Source organism: Acromyrmex echinatior, chromosome 18 (genome assembly GCF_024713525.1).
Source record: "Acromyrmex echinatior isolate Ae372 chromosome 18, ASM2471352v2, whole genome shotgun sequence".
In the NCBI taxonomy this organism is placed as follows: domain Eukaryota; kingdom Metazoa; phylum Arthropoda; class Insecta; order Hymenoptera; family Formicidae; genus Acromyrmex; species Acromyrmex echinatior.
In genome coordinates, this window is record NC_141869.1 from 2,805,630 (window position 1) to 2,829,550 (window position 23,921).

Here is a 23,921-nt window from a genome sequence, read left to right on the forward strand (position 1 = left end):
TTCTCGCTGTTGGGGTATAAAATATCCGAGATGATTATTCCAGGGTTAATATAAAATCGTATTTATAACGACTAATCGTAATAATTAATGAAAATCTTTCTCTAGTCTCTGTAACTTTAATACAGTATTTCTTTGTGTCACAATCGCATAGTTACCTCTTTTTGAGATTGGAGACGGAATAAAATTACCGATGTCACAACAAGCATTTTTTCAACAGTGAAACGAAAACGAGCTAGTAGTAACGAAAAGTAGATTTGAAAATAGTCTTCTGTGTTGATAACATTTTACTAGATAAGAGAAAAGTGCAAGCTAGGTGCATTGAAATAGGAGACACCGGGGAGGAAAAAGCGGCACCATTAGCAGTATAATACCTTCCAATAAAATTATTCCATGTTTACGTAATATTGGCATAGAAAGCGATTGCATTATTTTCAGTGAGGTACATTATCGGACGGTCAAGAACGCGCGTGCTTCAATACGTCGTTAGCGCGTGCGTCATGTACATCTATTATCTACAATCATTATCAGTCGTCCAGATAAGACACATGTCTAAAAGACGTTTATATAATGCATCTATGACATCTTTTAGACATGTGTGTTATCTGGATGATTGTTTCCAACAAAACTGCTTAAACAAACAAGAAATTAAGGGATATCATAAACATTAATTCTTCGTGATCTAATTATTTTTATTAAACGGAGAAGTACTTGGTTTTTCAATCAACTTTATTTAATTTATTGGTGTAATATACACAGTTGAAAAATTTGTATTAAATTTAACACATTTAATTATATTATGTTAAATTTATGGGTATGTTAAAAATTCAATACAAAGATTTTAACAATGACCGGGTTTAACACAAGTTCAAAATATTTTTTATTTTTTATATGAGGATCGAGACTTTTTATAAGCGCGCGAAGAATATATTAATAACTTAAACTGCACGCAATTTTCTTTTCTTCCAATATAAGTTGAAAGGTTATTTACGCGCGCAATAAATGATCGCGTACGCTTTTTCAGTGCCGAACTTACCTAAGAAAATTTTAAGTGAAGGCTTCCAACCTCGTCCTCCCTCGTTTTCTTCCTCCTCTGTTTTAAAAGAAAACACCTCACAGGATACTCGCAAAAAAAGCAATTCGTTCACACCTCATCCTGAAAGCCATTAGGGAATATCCTCCAAAACCACGAAAAAGTCGAAAATTCGACGTTACAGCCGCGCAAATTTTCTGTGGAGATTAACGGTCTGTTTCCCCGACTGGAAAAAGACGAGCATTACTCTCAATTAACCTTCCAATCGTTACGCCCGCCGATTCGTACTGCCATTTCACTGTAGACCGCTCATCAATATTCATCGCCATAGTTTCGCGGGACAACAGCGGGATCGGGTAACGTGTATCCGTTTCGGAAATGCGCGCGTCGGGCATGTTGGAAAGCGTTTTCGGCTCGTGACTAGTTAACACTTTGACTACCAAGTTGATTTCGACATTGAGCTCTCGGAGACTGACAGTCGAGAAATGCGCTGTTTCTAAAATAGGTGTGTAGAATCAGAAAATAAATCACAATACAAAATATACATCATACAAAAAATAAATAAATAAAAGTAAATAAGAGTTAAAAAAATAAATAAAAAATATATATATGTTATTTAAATTATTTTGTATTTAATATATTATATTGTATTTAATATATATATTATGTATTTAATAGTTTCAGATGAAACATAAATAACACTGACACACTTGTAAAAATTAAATTTTATATTTGAAATAGATAAAAATAAAGAAGTTAATAATTTCTTTTTTTAATAAATTGTTATTTTTAATATTTTAAAATTGTAATTTACAATAATTTTTACTGACTCGAATATTTATATATTAAAATCGTTTTTAACCGAGTAAATAAATCATTTTACAAGTGACGGTTATTTATAATTATAATTCTAAATTGGACATCGATAAAAATAAATTTGCCATATGTATACGACAATTAAAGTGTTAAGTCCGCGGGAATCTCTCGTTTTACATCAAAAATAAGCAATGGAACTTTAAGCGATGATTAGACGCGAATCGAATTGACTATGAAGGTTTTTCGTAAGCAGAAATGCGATTTCAAGTGTTGAGATGCGCTGTTGTAATCATAACCGATAAAAATCTCAAAATTGAGAATTTCTTGCGGTGCGAGAGCACTGCCAAACAAACCGGCGGCGATGTTTTGGCATGATGCCAAAAAAGTAGTCAACAATTTGTTTCTTGAGCCTCCAACCGAGATTTCAAACCACTACAAGTACATACATATCGCCAAGATGTCCCGGTTAATTTCTTTAGCGTCGCATTATTTGTGCTGAACGCCGCCCACGATTTCAATCATTAACCGCCCTTATTTATATAACAGTCACGTGTATTTATAGACATTTCGAGGAAGAGAACGTGCTATTGACATTGAACCTGTTGCCGTGGCGATCGATATTGATAAATTAATTTGATATAAGCAGAGAAAAATAGTTCATTAAATAAATGAAGCTAATAAATTAGAAGTGCATTACTTCAATGTCAATATATCAATTAGAATTTATGTTAAATTTAACACATTTCATGTGTCCACTTAAATTTTTGTGTTAATTTAATATAAGATAAATATGTTAGGAAATAACATAAATATTATATAAATATTATATAAAAAATTAAAACAAAAATAACACTGACACAATTTGTAAGCACGTTTCTTCAGTAAAATTAATATTTGTAATATGTGAAATTAACATATTTTATTCATTTATTTTAGAATTTACATTTTGAAACACATTGTCTTTATATTATTTATTCATTTACTCTAAATATTATTATAAATTGTGTTATTTTCATAAAAAACATTGAATATCAATTTAATGTAAAATGTTTAAATATCATTATCAAGATCATATTATGATAAATTAACACTCGCGAATATGTTAAAAATTCAACACAAAAATTTTAACAGAATCGGTTTTAAAACAAATATAAAATGTTTTTTACTACATATTTAATTTTGATATATCATAGGTACATCAATAGCCGTGCATCAATAGTCTTACTTCTTTCTTTTATTTCGAAAATACAATTTCTGAAATGCAAGAAAAAATTCCATATTTTCAAAATAAACAGCTGATTCTTATATACACACATATCGTAAGTTTCTACTCACACTTTACTGTCAAGATTCAGATAAATACCGTACAAAATTGTTCCTGAAAAACTATTAATTCATTTTTCAATTCAGAGAGTGGCGAAGATATATCGCTCATATAAAACGCAGTTGCTTTTGGATGAGAAAAGCAACAACAACGAGATTTCCGATGGTCGGGTCCAACCAGGCTTTCATGCTCGCTATGGCGAGTTGTCCTCCGTAGCTTCCGTCTCCGAGACAGAGGATTCGATAGTTTTTGCGGCGCCTTCAACATCCGTGCCCGTTTCCGAGGCAACGTGGCCAGTGTATTAGGAGAGGAAATTACTCGACAATTCGATTTTAGCATTTTCGTTGAGTTGCGCATCGTGCCGCGTTTCGAATGGAACTGAATGGAACTAGGATTCACGGTTCTCGTCCCCCAATGAAGTTGCACGTTCCTAAGAGTCATGTCTTTATCGCCCTGGTCGGGTTTCTTAAGGATTATAGACTCTGCGGTCGTAACACATCTCTACATATACGAGGCTTCTTCCTTTCGTTTAACTCCGCAGCCACAGCTGTAAAGCCGCGGAATACATCCTGGAGTTGTGCACTCCACAGAATTGCGCCACAAAAGTGCAAAATCGACTCTAAAGTGGTTTACGCTACCGGAGCGTGCTCGTTGCGGAAGCATTGTCTTGCAGCACTCAATTTCGCTTAGTCTAGTCTCGAGTTAATTTCTTTTTCTACAAGACCGTCCCGATAAATTCAAATCTCTCAGCGCGCACATAGATGCATTAAAAGATCATGTGTCATTTCATATATCCAGAATTATCATATCTAAATTACAAGAAAAAGAGTATGTATATACACTTTTCAAAGAAAGATGATGATCCGAGGATGGAAAGACAGGATGTAATTTTTTATGTATTAAATGTAAGTATTTAATAAAATTTCTAAAACATAGTTTCTAACAATTGTTATTAATATAATTTCATAAACATAAAATTGTAATTAATGATCAAGAATGCCATTTTAAAAAGAGTACATAATACTCTTAAAAGAGTACGGCTGATAACTCTAATATTAAAATAATAAGAAAAGAAAGATAATTGATTAAATTACTATAATTGGTTAGATTATTGGTTGAATCTACGGCGCATCGCAATACACTGATTATAAATCATAATTAAATTATGATAATTGCAATCATTTTTTTGTTATCAGCGTGTCATGAAGTATCGGCGAATAGCATATTGTCGATTCGCTATCCAGTAAAAATATCCCGGTATCAAAAGGTGTCTGGGTGCAAACGATCACATGAAATTTCTGATTTACTTGATTCTCTCTGTGTATTAAGAATACAGCCTTAGAAGGATTTAGAAGATTAGAAAAGGTCGACGAAACAAAAAGAGAAAGAAAAGACAGAGATAGAGACAAAGAAGGAGAATATGACAGGGCAACATCACTTGTTCATGATCGAAGTTTCTTTGAGCTTTCTCTCCTTCTCTTTCCCTCTCCTTTTTCGATTCCCTATACCCAATATATATACATATACATATATACGTTATATACATACATACATATATATATATATATATATATATATATAATATATATATATTGCACTTTAATCGCTTTGCTTCAAGTTTCTGCTCGAGACGCTGAGCTCAATCGTCCTTGATCTGGGAATCTATCAAGAAACTTAGTATCTGAAGTGAATGTGCCGACATGTTACTCTTCTGTGAAAATTCTCACCTGCTTTCACCATCAAACTCATCAAGATTAATGACTTAACAAGCGATTCGTGAATAATGAAACTAATGAAATCTCATTCAAAAGTGCTATAAATATCGTGACAGTTGCTGCAAATTATGACTGGTTCGCAGCGCGGAATGAATAACTTCGTCTATTACAATCGTTTAGAGTTGGATAGTAAACACTCATTACAATTTACATGCATCAAGACTTTTGTAAGTGTTACGCTTTATCATACAACCTGAGTTAATTATGTCAATTAAATAATTACAAAAATGATCGAGGAGAATATATCGGTCATTTTAGAAAAATGGATTCCATAAATCAAATTTTTTTTAAATTGAAATATTAGGAAATTCAGAATAAGATATATAGATAGATTAGAAGTATTAAATATATTCTTAATTATTTTTAGTATTACAGTTGTAAAAACTACAATGTATTTTTAATTCTCCAAAAATTACATGTTTTACTTATACTTATTCCATTGATCAGTTCTATTAAGAAAAGATAAATATTACTCTGATAAAAACATAAAATATTAACCAGTGTAATTAAATTCATCGAGGAAAATCTAAAGAAGAGCTAAGGTTTTATATGTGGCATATAAAACCTTAAATATATGTGGCAATCCGACTTCGTGTAGAAATGACGGAATAAAATCCTAAGAGTATCTCGTTCCCTCGCTAGTGTAATTCGAGTTTCTCGACTGGTCCACTACTACCCTTGATCTTGCTACCGAGCAAGGATATCCGTCTACGCACAAAGGAGACACGCAAAGAGACGCGTCTCTTGCGAGATCTGATTCACCTTTCATCTTGTGATGTTGCAGGAAGAATATAAAGCTTAAGGGACTCCGCACAATAAAAGGAACAGGAAACAGAAAACAGAGAATAAGAATTTCAACCTATCAGAAATCATGTATTGTGGAATACACAGTTTCTGATAGGTTGAAATTCTTTGTTTCCTTTTATTGTGTGGAGTCCCTAAGTGTTTTACAGATATTTTATCTTCTGTATACGGTGGAAAATATTTTATTGATAAAAATATTCAGATCAAAAATCATTGTGTAACATTTCCATCCAAAACATTAATGTTTCTTTACATCATTTTACGTTACGTTATTTTACATTTTTCTTTTTTCGTTAATTATTCTCTGATGAATGCAATATTTTATTGAATGATTTGCATGTTAGAAAATATTTTAGCGATAAAAAGTCGGACAAAGAATGCCAAATTATTACCAACAGTAATAATAATATTAATAATAATAATAGCTTTATTGAGAGCAAAGACGATAATATTTCATCTAGATGTCATGTAATGTTCTCATTAATAATAGCATTTTTCAATAATTTATATCTATGTTATTTTACATTATTTTTTCTTTAGTTAAACATTTTTTAATACATTTTATAAAACGTGTGTGATGAAAAAAAGTATTTTATCGATAAAACCGGAACAATCATTAATTATTATATCCCACTATTATATCCCGCTATTATAATCCTACCCTAATAATGACATCTTTTAATTCATCTTTCAATTTACATCAATTACTTTTATTTTTTACTTATATTGTTTCATTTCTTTTGTCGTATATTATTTACTGAAGAAGTGCCAATATATTACTATCAATTTTTATTAATGGCTTTTATTAATTACTGCAACTCTTTATTATCTAATAGTTTTAAAAACAATTGCCAAAGATTCTAAATAAACTCATTACTAAGCTTTTTGACAATTATTTAAAGCTAACGTTTCGTATATATATTCTATACATTCTATAGTAAGCTCACCAAACGTGCTGATCGCCTGCCGGATACGAAACTTTCGGAAATTCCAGAAATTCAGAGAATAGGATATCAACGCTATGACAGAAAATTGAGTAGGAAGCGACCTTCGCTATTCTACCGAAATGACAAGCGACATGGCTTTTGTATCATCCGTATGCGTGTTGCACTGTCGTCGTTAGAATTCCGGATAAGTCGGCGCCAATTCCGTTAGATAAGTGAACGCGTGTGTATAGGTGTACTAGTGTCCGTATCCAAGTCCTATACGCGGCCAAGATGGAGCATCAAAATTCCGGCGGCGTCAAATATCAGAGAGTGAAGCACACCGGCGGCCGTCACCCGGCATATCCGAAGGAGGGAAAGAAAGGCGAGAGTCTTTACGCTCTGCACGGCAGCATCGCGTACCGTAACGGTGCATCAGCATCGACGCGTATGTAAATAAGCGAGCGAGCGAGCGAGACGTGCTCGTCGCGCGGAGCGGGCGCATCGATATGCGCGATGTATGCACGTCGCACGAGGACGAGGATGCTGGCGGACAAGATAAGGGGGTTGCGACGGCCCAGGGTACGTGCCTTCGCGTCCGGAAGTATCGCGAATCGCGAGGCGTCGCTCAGGACGGAAGAATTCGCGGATGCATTTCGAAGCGATTCGAAGCGTGCCCGGAAAAATTGCAAAAACGCCACACGTCGGCGGATATTTCTTTGTCCGCGTCACCATTGCAACTCGTATATTAGTGAAGTAGTTCACTCTGCGTTGTGCTCTGTCCGGAGATTCATATCCTGTACCCAAGCAGAACAATCACAATGGAAAATTAATATAATATTAATCAATATTAATATCTGGTATAATAATATTACAACTTAAAATTCTAAGCTATTTGTAATCCCTTTATAGTAAGTTGTTCTTTATATTAAAAACTTATCTAATATAAATCATCTATAATTTTTTTATATTAATATTATTTTTAATGTGTACATCTAATAATATATATTTAATATATAATATATTTATCTGGAATTAAAATGGAATAAAACTCTGTATTGTATAAAAAATAACGGCTAAATTCATTATTTTTACAGAATATTGATAACAGCGTTACAAATATTGATAACGCGTTACTTTTCTTGGTTAAAATAAATCGTGACTGAAAAAAATAATCGACTTTTAATCAATTCCATTTTGGAGCCACTTTGATTTTCATCATGCCTTTTTATTCTGCTTGAATAACGACGGGGAAAACATTCGTCGATCGCGCGGAACGATGTCGTTAAATCACGTTGCTGAAAGACGCCTAAATAATGGCGAGCTATAGCTTCCGTCGGCTTTCAAGTAGTTTTATCGCGCCATGATCTTTTATCGATACGCTCGTAACGCCCGTAACCATTTTCTCCAAGTTCTGCCATGACCTACTTTGTTTCCGCTTCGTTTACAGATGCCTTTACATACGGCGGGTAAGTGACCGCCAATGCTGCTGTCCTTCGCTTCTTCTCTCGCCTGTTTCCGCGTCTATTATTGCCGCGACTGAAGCATTTGCTTACGGCCAGATGGAGTTCAATCTTGCGGTAAAATCATTTCTCTCGTGCCAATGTCACGGGCTGTTTATTTGGAATTTCCTAAATCTAGAAGTCCGAGAACATGCGTTGTCAAAATATAGTTATCTCATGACATACTTGACAATAAATTGTATTTGTATTATTTGAATTTTAAGTAATTATCTAGTTTTTGTAATACTTATAATTATAGATCACAAATTTGTGTAATTTTTGCATTGCAATCTCACTCAAATATTAGATTATTGAAGATAAATAATATTCTATACATTCTTTGTCATTTAATATATTTATAAATTTATAAATTTCAATATATTGTATTTATATTTATAATAAAATATAATATATAAAATTAAAAATAATTTTTAAATTGAAATAATTTGCGTTAAATATATATCTATAATAATATGTACAAATAACATTCATTTAGTGAATTTATAAAGTGAGGATGTCCTAGACACGCTATGCGAATAATGAAGGAATGCCGTATGGAAAAATTTTCTGTCTGAAACTTTGCGTTACCGATTTGTAACATTATATGTGGAATGAAAAAAAAATTTTGAGCAAAATGATGATTTCTTTGTCGAGGAAAAGGAACGGATTTCGTTTCTTCCTGAAAAAATTCTTTGTCCGATGGTCCTGTACGATTGATGTATCGGGATACAACGAGGGAAGGCGAGATAAAAGGGACCATCCAAGTTTGATTACCCCGCCGAGAAGACAATCAGGTTGCCGCAACAAGCGCTGATCAAAGGAATTATCAGAAGCGGAGAGAACATATCCGCCTCAAAGTAATCCCTTTAACGTGTAACACCTGGGCGCGCACGTGCGTGCAAATTTATTGTATTTTTGACACTTCATTACGCGAAATTATACGAAAATTTTGTTACGTGGACAACGTGACTAATTAGGAGAAAGAGACACGCGAATTTGGATTCTTGTCGCTGCGCATGTGATGGAGGCTTATTGCTCTTAACTTTTACGTAAGCGGTGATTTAATGGAGAGATTGCGTGTGTCTAGAAAGAAAAGGCATGACATCGGTCGAGTATATCTATACAGAAAAATTGGAGGTACTACTATATCAATGTTGGAAGCAAGCGTATTATAATATCTCTTCGGCGATTAATTCAGTCGACGAATGATACCTTGACCTGAAAATTATCTTAATGTTCTTCTAAAGAGATTTCTTTATTTCTTTATTTCTTCGTGTACGTCACGACATATGTATTATGACGCCTTTCCACATTCTCAGACTTCTAGATTTAGAAAATTTCGAATAAATCACCTGATGACAGTGGCGGTTGACCTCGAAATAATTTTGAGTTTACGCAAGATTTCTTTTGAAGATTAAACTTTTATCGAGATTCATTTATCTTTTTTAAAGACGATATTGCCTACTAAGTTTTCATCAAAAATCTTATTCATTTTTTGATTGTGAAAAACAGCAAAAATCATAAGTAGTTTATAGTGTCTAGAAGAAGTATGTAAAATTGCAAATCAAATGGTAGAGTCATTTTCAAGCAAGCATTTTGGAAATTACTTTTCGTGAAAAAAGCGTTTAAAGTTTCACTTTGAAAACATGATTAAAAATTTTACACTAAATCTTACACTAAATCATCTACTACAAAGTTATAAAATAAATTGTCTGCTGAAGTGATTGCTTCTAAAAAGTCGCTTTAATTTTATGAAAGTTACGTCATTTTTTGTATTAATTTTTTACATAATATTTATGTATTTTCTAACATATTCATTTTATGTTAAATTTAATTTAAATGAATTCACAATTTATAAATGACTAAAAAAGTAGCATATAAATTCATATCGAATTATTTAAGCATAAGATCCAGTTTGACCTTTAAAAATATTTATTCCCTAACAATTACAAAAAAATTTATTAAACAGCTCAATAGAATTAACAATTCAAATATTAAAATAAATAAGGCGATTAACGCTCTTCCATAAAAGACATCCAGCGTTAATAGCCCTTAATAGCCCTTATTTGTTTTAATATTTGAATTTATTCCCTACTTGTTGTGTATTCACATTTATGATCTTAAAAAATTCTTTGTTTAATATTGTTTCATATTAAATTTAATATAAATTCTCCAATTGTGTAATTGCAGCGATAGAGACATACGTAATGATTATGAACAAATCTCCGCATCAAGAAGGATATTTCATCGTCTGAGATATTTTATTATAGGAAGCATCGGAAACATTTATAAAATCAGCTAAACCGGAGGAAAACAAGGGGAGCGAATAAGTTTTATCGAAAGCGTGCCTGCCTGTCTCAGTTGTAAACTTTCACATGGAAAAATATTTCATCAGGGATATCAATATTAAAGGAGAACCCTTCTTTGATTCTTCCGAAACTTCTAGAAACTGTTGGTCGTGACACAAGATCATTGCTTATTATAAGGGTTTCTCGTAACTGGTACCACAGGGAAAATCTATTAAATCCACACTAGGTCGGCGATGTTACAGATCCGAATAACGATGCGCGGGTTACTTCGGGCTTTATGAATATTAACGATCGCACGTGAGCATTGTCATCCGCTTCGCTCGGATAGTATTAACCGCCACGTTAAATAACAGAGAGCTATGGCTGTGCGAAATAGCACTCGATGCCGAAATCGATACTGTAACCGAAATGATACAAAATTGTTCCAAGTGGTCGCTACATTGGATCAATTTCCGAATAAGATATACGTGCAAATCCAAATAAAAGCGAAGAAATTGAACTGAAATCGTTTTATCGTGAATTAAGCTTTGCTTGATGCATGTCCACAAGTTAAAGGGAAATTATCTCGTAATATTTGTTATTGTCGCATTAAGATGAATGATGTATTCACTTTCATAAGATCGACGTTTGATTGTTAACAAAAGATAGATCAAGATTGTAATCCTGATATCTCATTTCGTAGCTCTCTCGGTATATACATATACCGTAATGATCGGCCTGATAAGGTAATATCAGTAACGTTGGAATGTACTTTTCCACCGCAGTACAGTTGGACGAGAGGTTGATAAATCGAGTTAAGGAATTGCAATGAATGTGGAGTATTTGTCACGTAGAAAGCTCTCGGCATTTTAGTGCGGATTTATCTTTGTGTGAGTACCTATAATTCAATCACGGAGAAGATTCTCGTACTTTCGTCAGAAAAATTGCAAACTTTTTTGGGTCAGAAACAACTTCGTCATTTACTTTAACTTGTTAATGCACAAAATTTTCCTCTTCTGTATAAATATATCTTACATAAAAAATATAAATATATCAAACATAAAAAGGAAGATAAAAATATTGTATTTCGAACACGTTTATTTAAAAAAAAATCTAAAACCGCACTACACTTAATCAGATTATGAGATATATCAAATATCAAAAAAGAATATACAAAATTGTAAAAACACATATGTTTGTATAGACAGAAAAAAATGATGCACTAACAACATTAGCTAATAGTAGTTTAATTGAAAATAATCTTATTAATTCAATAACAATATCGACACTATGACAATGTTAATTTAATCTTCTGTAATATAAGTCCTTTTAAGCATAAGCAAAATTTATTCTCTTTCGTATTCATTTTTGCACAAAGAAGGGCTCAGAGAAATATGATCGCAGACGGAGGGTTAATACATTTCCTATATATTATCATCTGTATATGAACCAAGAACACTTTGCATTGATTTTATATGATATATTCTGAGAAATAGATTCTAGAGATGAGGTCAACTTTGAGAGATTTATCAACGAAAACTTTTACTTAAAAGTACATTTTATTGAAAAATGTATTTTATTGGAAAATGTACTTCAATGTAAAAACATTTATTTAAAGTGACATTATATAAAAAAATAAGAATATGACGCACGGTGATCAGTTACAAAAGTTCGTGTCAAAATGTTAATAAAACAAATACAAAATACATCATGTCTTTGTTTTAATAAAATGTTAAAATTTCTTTCATTAATATTATTATTAAATTATCTGCAAGATTATTTTCAATTAAATTGCTATTAATATCCTATTTTTCCAATCAATGACTCTTGATTCACTAACGGATAATAAATTTGGAATCGAGACTAAAAATCGGTTGAAAAAATAAATCTTAGCTGCTCCTCGGAATCCCAAATCATAGTAGGTTTTGCAATTTATATGCGACGAAGGCCACATCCGGCATATTCGGGGAGGAGAGGAGCTGTCAGTAGGACAGGTAGCTCGATGTTGAATAACGCAGAATGGATGAGATCGATTCACTCTCGTGGAAATCCACGTATCATTTGACGATGCCCGCTCGTGGGCAGGATAGTCAGTTTGACCGACGAGAAATCTATAGACGGATACTTCTTACTTCGCACTCTTCGATTCGGAGTAACATATTCTCTCGAATAACATAGGTGCAATCTTTCGGCCATAAATGTGGACTATTAATGTCAAGTTTATATCGGACATAATATCATTACCTAAATCAAGAATTAATTAATACAGTAAAAAATATTTAAATGTATCTTAACGTTAAAAATATACATTCATCATTTTTTATTAAAGATGATCTGAATTCATATGACCAACTATCAAATTGAAAATGAATGCACACTCTAAAAAATTGCAGTTTCAACTTAATACCATGTTGTGTCTATATAATTCTCACTACATTGATGCTACAATAACATTAACATGGTGTGGATTTAACACCAGAGATTTGTTGATATAAATACCAAGGATTTTACATCCACGCCATGTTGGTGTTAATTTAACTTTGTATAAGCATCGCTTGGGTCTTAAATTCACACCAGGAATGTTAAATCCACATTTTAGATAACTGATGAATCTTCATTTCATTTCAAAGCATCGTATACTTATATAGTGTTTATTTTCTAATAACATTTATCGAACTTTATTGCCACACCACATATATACGATCGAAGGTGCAATCATGTTAAGATCGAAGAGAGAACGTTCTTTATCCATCCATCTTGTTTAAGAAGGAATTATACAAATACATTGTAGTAACAAGAATTGATCGGAAGCAGAACATTTTTACTAAATATATTTCGCTGACGGAATTATGTCAACCACTGCGTTTCCGTATCCGCGAAATGATAATGATAATCGATCCGAAATTCATAAATTCATAATGCTTCCCGCGACGGTGTCAACGTAGATTTAAGGATTCAGTATACGCGTCTGGCGAAATATTAAGAAATTGTGGACTACCCCCGGCCCCATAAATATTCATACCCAACCCGGCATTACCCGTAAGATAATAATTAACAATTCATTTACTTCGTGCCCTGTCGCTTTTTCTTCGCGCGACGGGAGAACCCAATATCGATACGGAAGTTTTGAGTGCAGAGCGTTGGAGTTTCTTCTTCCTCCTTTTTTACAAAAATGCGCGTTGACTTCGCCTTTATCTCGAAAGAAAATCAAAGACGTGAATACGGCTTTATAAGATATCTCGCGTGTTTCTCGCTGTGTGAGTGCGCAAAATGTACATACTCGAAGATTGACCCGACTTCTGTACAGAAAAATCCTCTATTCAAACATATTCTCATATCATCCAGCAATGACAATAAGAGGCCATTGGAAAAATTCTCACGAATTTCTGACTTTTTCTCTATTCTCTCCTCCACTTTCGCAGTGATAATCCGTATATCTAATACCGGTATCTTTCTGCATTTGTATGATAAAATTGCAGTCATCGTACAAAGATTTATTTGAAGACGCTTCACTTTTAAAAGAAAATACGTACTCTTGCTCTCGCGAATACGATGGAGCATTTCCCAAAGCGGTTAAACAGTTGCAGCATCGTTCGCTTAAGCCATACATTTGCATGGCTGCGACATTGCGTTTCAGCCGGCAACTAAGGAGATTCAGTGGCCCCGATCTTAAGGTTGGCATTAAGATAAAACAACTGAGATTATGAGGAACAAACGAACATTTTCAAACGAGCAGCTCCTTCGTCAGCCAGTCTTGCTCCATCGCAAGACTTCGCGATTTAAAGCTGCTACGTTATTGAGAGTCCATTAACGTTCGCAGACATGCATCGATTGATAAAGAAAAATATTATTTTACTCTCTAAATTTTTTGGAGAAAAAGTTGAGTCAGTCTTAAAGAAAGAGTGAAAATTTTTCTCTTCAACAAGAATGGCAGATTTTCAGTCTTTTAGAATAAGATTTCACTCTTTTAAAGTGAGATTCACTCCAAAAGAATGAAATCTCTCTCCTTTGTGTGACTTCATTCCTTGGAGTGACTTGCACGCCAAAAGAGTGAAATTTTATTTTATTTTTTTTCAAGACCGATTCAATTGTCAGTCTCTTAGAGTGAGATTTCACTCCAAAAAATTTAGAAAATAATTCTTTTGCGAAGACAAAACCATTACTGTTAAATATTAAAGGAGAAATGGTAAAAAAAGTACAATTGAGCCCTTATAAAAAATACGTGTCCCTTATTTTTGTTTAGGAAACACATATTATAAATGCATATCAAAATTAAAAAGAAACACTTCCATGGGTTTTCTTGTTAATAAATAATAAACTAAATTTAGTTCATAAATAATAAATTAAATTTGAGTCTAATTAATACATTCCTTGAATCAAATTCTTGTTTAATTCCATTGTTTTAATTAAATTAACGATATGTTGGGTAGGAATAATATAATCTGTAGAAATAATTAAAAATAACTCAAATTGGATACAATTTGACGTTATAAATATAACAGTATGTAGAAAATCTTTGCCGTACAATATTTCGCATTTTTATACCGGTTTATCGCTAGACGCTCAATTGACTCTTGGTCAAGTATCAACGTTAGTCGCGCCAAGCAAACAAAATTCAGATATGTCCATATTTAACGTTAAATGTGCAGTGAGAATACGGAGTACTCTATTCAGGACGGTTCCGGTCTTTACAATTCCGATGTATTGCCTGTGATAATCGAGCTGCAGACTACGTCGGGGGACCATTATAGCTTCACTTAACGTTCCACGGCGCGTCATTCCAAGTCGCATGCCATACATTTTCACGTACACGACGAAACCACTGCACCAGGTTGTACGTGTGGGTCTTCTTATTTCCGCGCGTGCTGCACATCAAGTGTCGCCGACGTTTATTTACTAACAGAGACCGCGTTGCGAGAGCTCGCGAATTTACACTCTCATTACGCGGATCGCGGGAGGGAAATTACTGGCGGAATTACTTCGAAAGATTTGAAAAGCAGAAGATTAAAGTAGTGCAAGACTCTGCTTTTTCACTCCAACAGTAAAGGTAAAACAAAACATTTTTTTTATCCAGTTGATTTCCGATCGTTTGCAGCTCCGAAATTAATCAGATAATCCGAGATATAAAATTCAAAGCTACTAATTGCTATTATTAAGTTTCATATACAACAATTACGATACGTTCTTAAATTTTAAGTAATTTAAATTTTTCGATACAAAATTCGTCTATGTTTTAATCTGGTCTGAGAGTTAATATTGTAAGAGGATCAATATTTTATTTAAAAAAAGCTACAATATGAGATAAAGAGTTTGGTATTTGAGACTATAAATAATAAAATAATTATTATTATTAGCTTTATTTTTATAGTCACTGCAATGTTAAATATAATGATTTTAAATAATTTTTAAATAATAATAATTATTATTATTATGTGTATAATTTTACAAAAAAATACACATAGTTGGCACCAAAAATAATTAATAATAATTATAATTAAACTGTGACATAATTGCAATTATTTTTTCTTTCAATGTGCATCTTTCTCGCACGAGGAAGCTGTACAATTAATTTTTCCAGGCGAAAAAATTTGCGCCACGTTGTCGTAGGACAAGATCCGTCTTCGCCGGATGGATACATCCGTCTCGACGTCTTAATTTTTTGATATAACGACCAGAGGAGGGCCAGATTTCACGGCGGATATATACGCGTGGGGGTGCTGGTGTCCGATTGCCAGGCGCGATTTAGAACAACGGTTAATCTTCCGGGAAAGTTTCGTCGTGCCATCCTGACGTTCGCCCAACTTTTCTGACGTCCGACATAGCGAAGCGTTCAATCGCGGCTGTCACGTCTTACCGCTGCGCTTCTTTTTGCTCTATGAAACTCCCGCTTTTCTCGTCCACGCTTGTTTCGCGGCGACGACGACGACGACGCCAGTCAATCGAAGTTGTAATATACCCGGACACTCGCACACATCCAAGCAAAATCGTCCGAAAGCAGCGGAATTCGTCGAAGTAGATATTGGACGACTAAAATGACTCGTAACTTAAGTTACGTGTATTTACCATCGTGAAGAAAACGATTTAGCGCGGACTATAAATTCCCTGCTATTATTCCGATCGATATTTTTGTTATAAGTCCGTGGCATATCTTCAGCGTAGCCATATCTTCAGAGAGATCAATTTATTTTGATAAGACCACCCTTGGTTTATTTCTGGCGCTGTTTAACTTTATGAATGTACAATTTTTTTCTTGAACGTTTTATTTCTACATTTGTTTATGTATTTTTCTTCATGAAAAATTGGTACACTTGTTTATGAATTATGTTATTGGTACTAACAAATTTGATATCAATTTGATATCATAAAATATGCAAATAACATAATAAATTTTGAAACGTAAATTCTATAAATGAAGAAAATATATGTTACTTCTGTTTTAACATATCGGAAATGTTAATTTTATTGGAAAACTATATTTTCGGTTTGCTTACAAATTGTTTCAATGCTACATTTTTTATTTTAATGTTTTTACATAACATTTGTGTTATTTTTTTCATATTCTTGTGTTAAATTAACATAAAAATTTGAGTTGACTATTTGAAACATGTAAAATATTTAAATTTAACACAAATTTTTCAATTGTATATATAACATACATATGAAAAGAAATCCGGATAAATTTTAAAAAACTTTTTTAAAACTCCGTGGGACACTTTTACTTCCTAGTAAACGGAAGCGCTAGAGATAAAGACAAAGTGTCCACACGAAGTTAAATCCATCATCTAGCGCAAGCTTAGCGTCATATCGTCCAGTCGCACCATTATTCGCTTTATGTCCCGTCTTATGAGTAATAAGAGACAAACGATGCTACACAATATTTCATCAAACTTCGCCTCTGTGTAGCAACGCGCCATAAAACGAATCCCACCTCGGTGCGAAGTTTGTAAACCTGCGTACCGCCAATAACGGAGTAAATTGAGCGCCTGTAAACGTAGCGAGTGTCATCGTCGTCGTCATCGTCGGCGTCAGCGACGGCGTCCCGGAATCCCGGATATGGATAACGATTTAATTCCTTTCGCACTGGAGTCTATTCCCGGCGGAAGGCCTCGCATTCGTGAAGAGTTCCCTGAGGGCGTCGCGCAGTAAAAAGGATAACGAGGGCTGGCCGCGTGGAGAATGCACTTTGTATGCAAACGCACGGAGGACGGTCGTTAATTCCCCCGAGCACCGAACGAACCGAGAGCGAGCGGCTCGTCTCCTTAGATAACCCCTCGTTACACCGAATGACTAGTTAAAACTTCTCTTCAGCCATCGACTAGCAAGCGCGGATCAAATCCTACGAGTACTCGCTCCGACGCACGAACGCGCGAACTCGTTAACGACGATCTCTTTCTCTTTCATCGTCTGGGGGCAAATCGATCATGTAGTTTTGTGCACGACATCGACGACGAAAAGATAAGAAGAAAATTACCTTCTTGCAATTTTACGTGCATTATTCCAACTTAGAAATGAAAAAAAAAAAACATTTTTTTACTTTGGAGTAAAAACCGAATAAAAATCTAGTTCTTTGATGGGAAAATGATGACTTTTTTTTATCAAAATCATGAAAAAATATAAAATTAATTTTTTTTGATATTCATCATTAAAACATTTTAATGTTAAAATATAACGGAAGCAAATTTCTTTTTTTGATTTTTTTAATAGTGTTATCTTTATACAGAAATCTTTTACAGAATGAATGTAAAAACTGAATTTTAGAACAACAATATGATATCAAATAAAAAAAAATATCAAAAAAAAAATACATATTCAAATTGAAAACTTTCAGGGTAGAGTAAGAAATTGATTTCTATTGAATGTCTTTACTATCTTCGAAAGCTTTATATTGTCTTCTCGATTCTCTCCTTAATCGAATGAATACGAGTCGCTGCATGGTAAAAATGTCGTTTCTGCCAGACGCGCGACAAGAAGGAAAAGAGTTATTGTAATCCCACGCGCGTCTGTCTAAGGACAATTCCTTCGAATAGTCGGAACATCGAATGCGATATATGCAATACTCAAACGTTATTTTCTCCGAAATGTGTGTCGAGGACACGTGCAAATTAAATCTTTCCGTGTCGCACGACGTATACGTATGTATTATATGTACATACGTCCGATACGACATGGACGGAGAGTCGTGTATCAACGTATGTAGGTATCGACGCGTTCGATCTTTTCGCGTATCATCACTTGCAACTTCTGAGATCGATGAGTTGAAATCGCTAAATCAGTGATGCACAACTTGCGGCTCATGTATTTGAATTTTTTGCAGTTTACTGGCTTATAATTGAAAATATGAAATTATATTTTTTATTTTATACAAAATTGCGGCCCAAGAGATTTTATCTGTTTCTAAAAATAGCCTTCTGAAAATAATTCTTATTCTTCCTGCTGATGTGGGTCTGTTGCACTGAACATGCAATGATTATTTAGATAATAAAGCTTTTGAAGAGTAAAAATAGCTTTCTCTGTGAAGTAATCAAGGTCAAACAGTTCAATTTTTTTTATACACCTGTATAAATTTGGATTACTCTTATTAAAATAAACTTTTAATGCAGCAATCAAGAAACTCTCTGATTGATGATCTTAATAAGCTTTGTGTTTGTTAAAATATAGATGAAAAGACACACGTATTTTTCTTAGAACTGTTGAGTTGTGTGTTAAGAGTGTGAAATTCTTCTTTGAAGAAAATTGATTTGTTCTTTTTAAATGAATGTTGTCACGTCTAAATCGTGAAAGATAAAAAAATAATTTCAGTAAAAGTTGAATAGCTTTTCATAATAATGATAAAAAATGTTTTTAATTGATTATGAGTAAAATATTTTTTGTAAAAAGATTTTTTTATCACTGTTTGTGAATGTGTTGAAAAACATTTTTTATATTTTTCACAATTTAGACGATATTCAATCAGAAAGAAAAAAACCGTTTTTTTTTTTCAAAGGAAGATTTCATTCTCTTAATGTGCTACTCAACACTTATAAAAAAAAATGTGTCCCTTATTTTTGTCCATATTTTAACATGTGCAAAGTTTATTAAGATTGCAGAGAGACTTAATTGTGTTCCCTTATTAGTACTCATTTTTTTATACAAGTCATTTTAGATTCTTAAAATTAATTAATGCCTCTAATCAACATATATTAAATGGGTCTCACAACCCAGTTATCATTGTGTTACAGATTTTGGCGTCAGTTTCGAAGGTTTTAAAAAAGATTGTGCATCACTGCTCCAAACAGTCAACATTTCGATCCAGATCAATTCGCTCCTGATTGATTTGTGTTTCGTGCAGGATGCGGTTTCCGTCGTCCCCGAGCGAATTTTTGCGTCGCGAAATAGCGATTTGTTCGTTGCGCGAGACATATACGATTTATCTGTCCGTAAAAAAAGAATCTTTGACGAACGTGCCCTCTCTAATTCTTTAATTTTGTCCATATTGTCTAGCATAAACAATGATTAAAAAGACGGAATCTCGAGAAATTTTAACGCAAACATCGGTAATGTGCTGACGGCTCTTTTTCGTTGTCCTTGGTCTACGATATTACCGTAGAATGGTTTATTACCGGGTGTACAATATTACAGAGAGTACTCACTCTCGTTTCTCCCGCTACTACTTCCAGTCGTTATGAATTTCCAACGACTATTCACTGTCCCGGTTTCAACCTTGATTCCTTTTTCAACAGATCTTTTTGTCTATCAGAGATGTGAAAATTATTTGAGTACAAAAATCAATTAAGTAAAAATTAAGATTCAATTCGATATGATTCTGAATCTTTATGATTCGAATCCGATTACTCCAATTACAAACTACTCCAATTTCAAATCTAAGAAGTTACGAATAATACATATTGACAACCTTAATAAAAAAAATCATATTTCCTAATAATAAATAAAACAGTGCAATTATCTTATTGAAATAAAAGATGTTATTTTATTAAGACTAATCAATTTTTAAGGTCAAAATTATTTAATTTAAATTTAATTATAATTAAATAGTTATGAATTTCGAAAAACCAGCTTCGATTTCTACTGATTGTGAGTTACTCTTCAGTCTGCTTTTGATGTCCACCGATTAATTCAGTCACGCGTAACAACAATACACCAGATTCGTATCAATTTATAACTATATTTTTATTTGTAATTTTTGTACCGTGTTCCTAGTCTCTACTGTCTAATTGTAAATAACATATATTTTATATAATAACTTATATTAAACATTTAACTTAACATGTATATTTAAAATTATTTTACATCATATAATCATTACTATATTTTTCATATCGAAACTTTTTTATTATAAATTAAAATTGAACTTAATAATAATAAAATTATTAATTATTAAAATAAAAGTTATGCTTCAATAATTCGCTTTAATTTGATTTGATTCGAAAAAATTAAATTCGATTTGACGATTTGACAAACAAACTTGATTCACACATCTTTACTATTTGCTCGACCTATTAAATTAATAAATTCTACAGATTTTTTTAACGTTTAATGGCCTATCAATCTATCTGTCATCAGTTCGATTTTACAACAATTATTGCAACGTACTATTATATCGTAGTGAAATTTAATTCCAATATAAAATTAACAGAAATCCCGAAGCGTCTAATAACTGTTGTTCAAAGATATCCACCTAGAACAGTTCATTAACTCAAGAATGAATGCAGCGGCTGCACTTGACGGAGGTACGAATAAGATACCAGAGCGTATCGCCCATCAGTCGACTGCAGAAATAATGGAAACTTCGTATTACGTGTGTTTTTCAACAGGTGGTGTGAATACCGTAGAGGCGCTGTGAGTATGACGAGACGTATCGCAAACTGTAGGAAAAAAACCGCTCCTAAAATTAACTAAATTCAACATTTGACTTCCATCGCGCTTCTTCGGATCAAATACCTATAGATATAGTATGTAATTTTAACGCGGTGAAACTAAATATCTCTGTATTAACCTTCCGAAGTTGACAATGGCTCTATTGAACCCACAAGTTAGATATCAAAGGAGCAATGGTAACTCAATCCCTTGAGTTAAATAGCATTTTGTTTTAACTTCCTGTGTGTCAAAATGTAAATCAATCCATTTCTATAGTTAATTGAATAAACAATGTCCATATTAACATACTTCGAAAATAATAAATTAAATTTGAGTCAAATTTAATATGTTTTCTTGGGTTAAATTGTTTGATTTAATATTGTTTTAGTGTTTAAATTAATGACATATTGAGTAGAAGCGACCTTAAAAATGATTAAAAGTAATTTAAATTAAATATAATTTGACATTATGAATTTAAGAGTGCATTCAATTATAAATTTTTTTATCAAAATGTTAAACAATTCAATTTTCTTTACACTACATTTGCAAATTTGAATTATTCTTATATACTTAGTATATTTATACTTAGTATTTATATTCTTTGTTATATGAATTATGTTATTCTGATTGTTTGAAATTATTTCATGCCCTTTTAATTAACATAAATTAAATGAGTATTACAAATCCAGCATCAGTAATTCTTACAAATTTTGGCGTCAGCTCCGAAAAGTTAAATACAAGTTTACTATTAAATTTTGTCTTGTATTTTGATCGACAATATCTGAGAATCGACTTGCGTACGTTTGTGTTTTAAAATAATAAGAGGAAGTTGAGAGAGAAGAACTAGAGGTCAAATGAGGAATCTGTGTTTAATTTACGATCCAATAATAAAATTATTATTTCTTTCCTGAGTCTAACTTTGTGGTATTATTTGATCGGTATTAGCTCCATCTTACAGCCTGGCAAAGCAAAATTTAATAGCAAATTTGTACGATTATGTTTAGACCTTTATCAATTTGTGGATTTCTTCTACCTTACCCTTGATCCGGAAATAATAATCCGGAAAAAAAATTTGGATACATGTCATGTCGTTGTCGTTTGTCTTAGAAAATCTTTTTTTCTTCCTTATATCATTTTTATTGTAGGACATTGATATCTCCACAGATAACTCGGTGGTAATGTCAAAGCCTAATACAAAGCCTAATATGGATGGATCATTTCCTATTTTTAAATTCACCCGTCTCAGTCAGGCGCGAATCATTCAAACGCATGTATATCCGTCGCGACATGATAAACGATACGTTTAACGATCTACGCGAAAACAGCCGCTTTTATAGAGTTAAAGTAACCATTCAGGTGCGCGACATCGCAGAGTAGTTACGCTGCGGGGATGTTGACAAATGGACGCTACAGCTGGCTTCTCCCTCAGGATTTCGATAAATTAAACATGTTGGGAGGACGCGATTTGTAAAACGTCGCCGTGGGATGCCGGGCGACGCCGTCACCCGGTAAGACATCGAGACATTTTTCTTCACTATTCCTGTATTTGTTGACATATACGCGCACTCGCTGAGAACGCAGGGTGGAGGCAAGATATTAACTTCAGGCGTGACAATGATTCAGCATCGTAGAGTGCCATAGTATTTATCAGTTGTGAGAATTTCAGCACGTAACTTGAACGTAATATTGCTCCCTTATTTCAAGAGTTACACAGCTCAAAAAATATAATTTAAAAAATTATTTTCATAAACGAGTTAAATAAATATTATTCTATTAATCATCACAAATATGAACTAAACTTAACATCGTGAAAAATTGTCAAAACCAGCTTCTAATCAGACTAGTCATAAGAGAGCCTATAATCAAATAGATTAATCGCGCATTATTTTTAAAGTTTAAGTACTTTGATTTCTTGAATAACCATTTACAGCTGTTATTGTCACACTAATATCCGTTTCCACCAATGTTTCTAGTTCTAAAGATTAGAAAAAGACGAAGAGTAAATTGAATCGAGATTAAAGTTAATCTACATTGGTGGAAACGAACATTAGTGTGACAATAATTTGAACCGAGATTAAAGTTAATCTACATTGGTGGAAATATACATAAATGGTCTTTATGGTACTCAAGACACTCGTAAAAGATGTCAAACAATAATGCGTTCCTGGCGCCTCCATCAGTAAAGGAAAAGAGAGGAAAGTTTTATACCACGTAAATCAATGTTCTAACACACGACAGCTGTTTAAGGAAAAAAGAGATCGGCTGAAATTTCCTCGAAATGAATGAAAATTCCTCGATTTTCGTACCGCATTCAAGAGATGTCCACATTAAATATCTGTGCATTCTATAAAATTTATTTCTGTTAGCTGGCTCTTTAACAATCCGGGCTCTATGGATTTGTCACTTCTCTCGTGCCTTTTCCTTGTTAGCGAATCGATAGATGAGGGCGAACAAGAAAACGCCGGGGAATCGGCCAATCAACGTGATAGGGTTTAGTAAACGAACCGTGACCCGAAAAGGGGTCACTGACACATTAATTCCAGTCTCAGTATCTGCGTGCGTTAACGAGCACCGACGTCCACCGACGTCTGTCCAGTCGTCTTTT

The 23,921-nt window shown here is 33.3% G+C and overlaps 2 protein-coding genes across 3 annotated transcripts in view; one reads left to right on the plus strand and one right to left on the minus strand.

The window, feature by feature from the left end:
- The window catches only part of LOC105151446 (uncharacterized), a 228,111-nt gene that overhangs the window by 71,788 nt on the left and 132,402 nt on the right, over window positions 1-23,921 (minus strand). The gene's annotated exons all lie outside the window — the stretch shown is intronic.
- Window positions 1-23,921, plus strand: part of LOC105151445 (putative G protein-coupled receptor B0563.6) — a 56,442-nt gene that overhangs the window by 21,790 nt on the left and 10,731 nt on the right. The gene's annotated exons all lie outside the window — the stretch shown is intronic.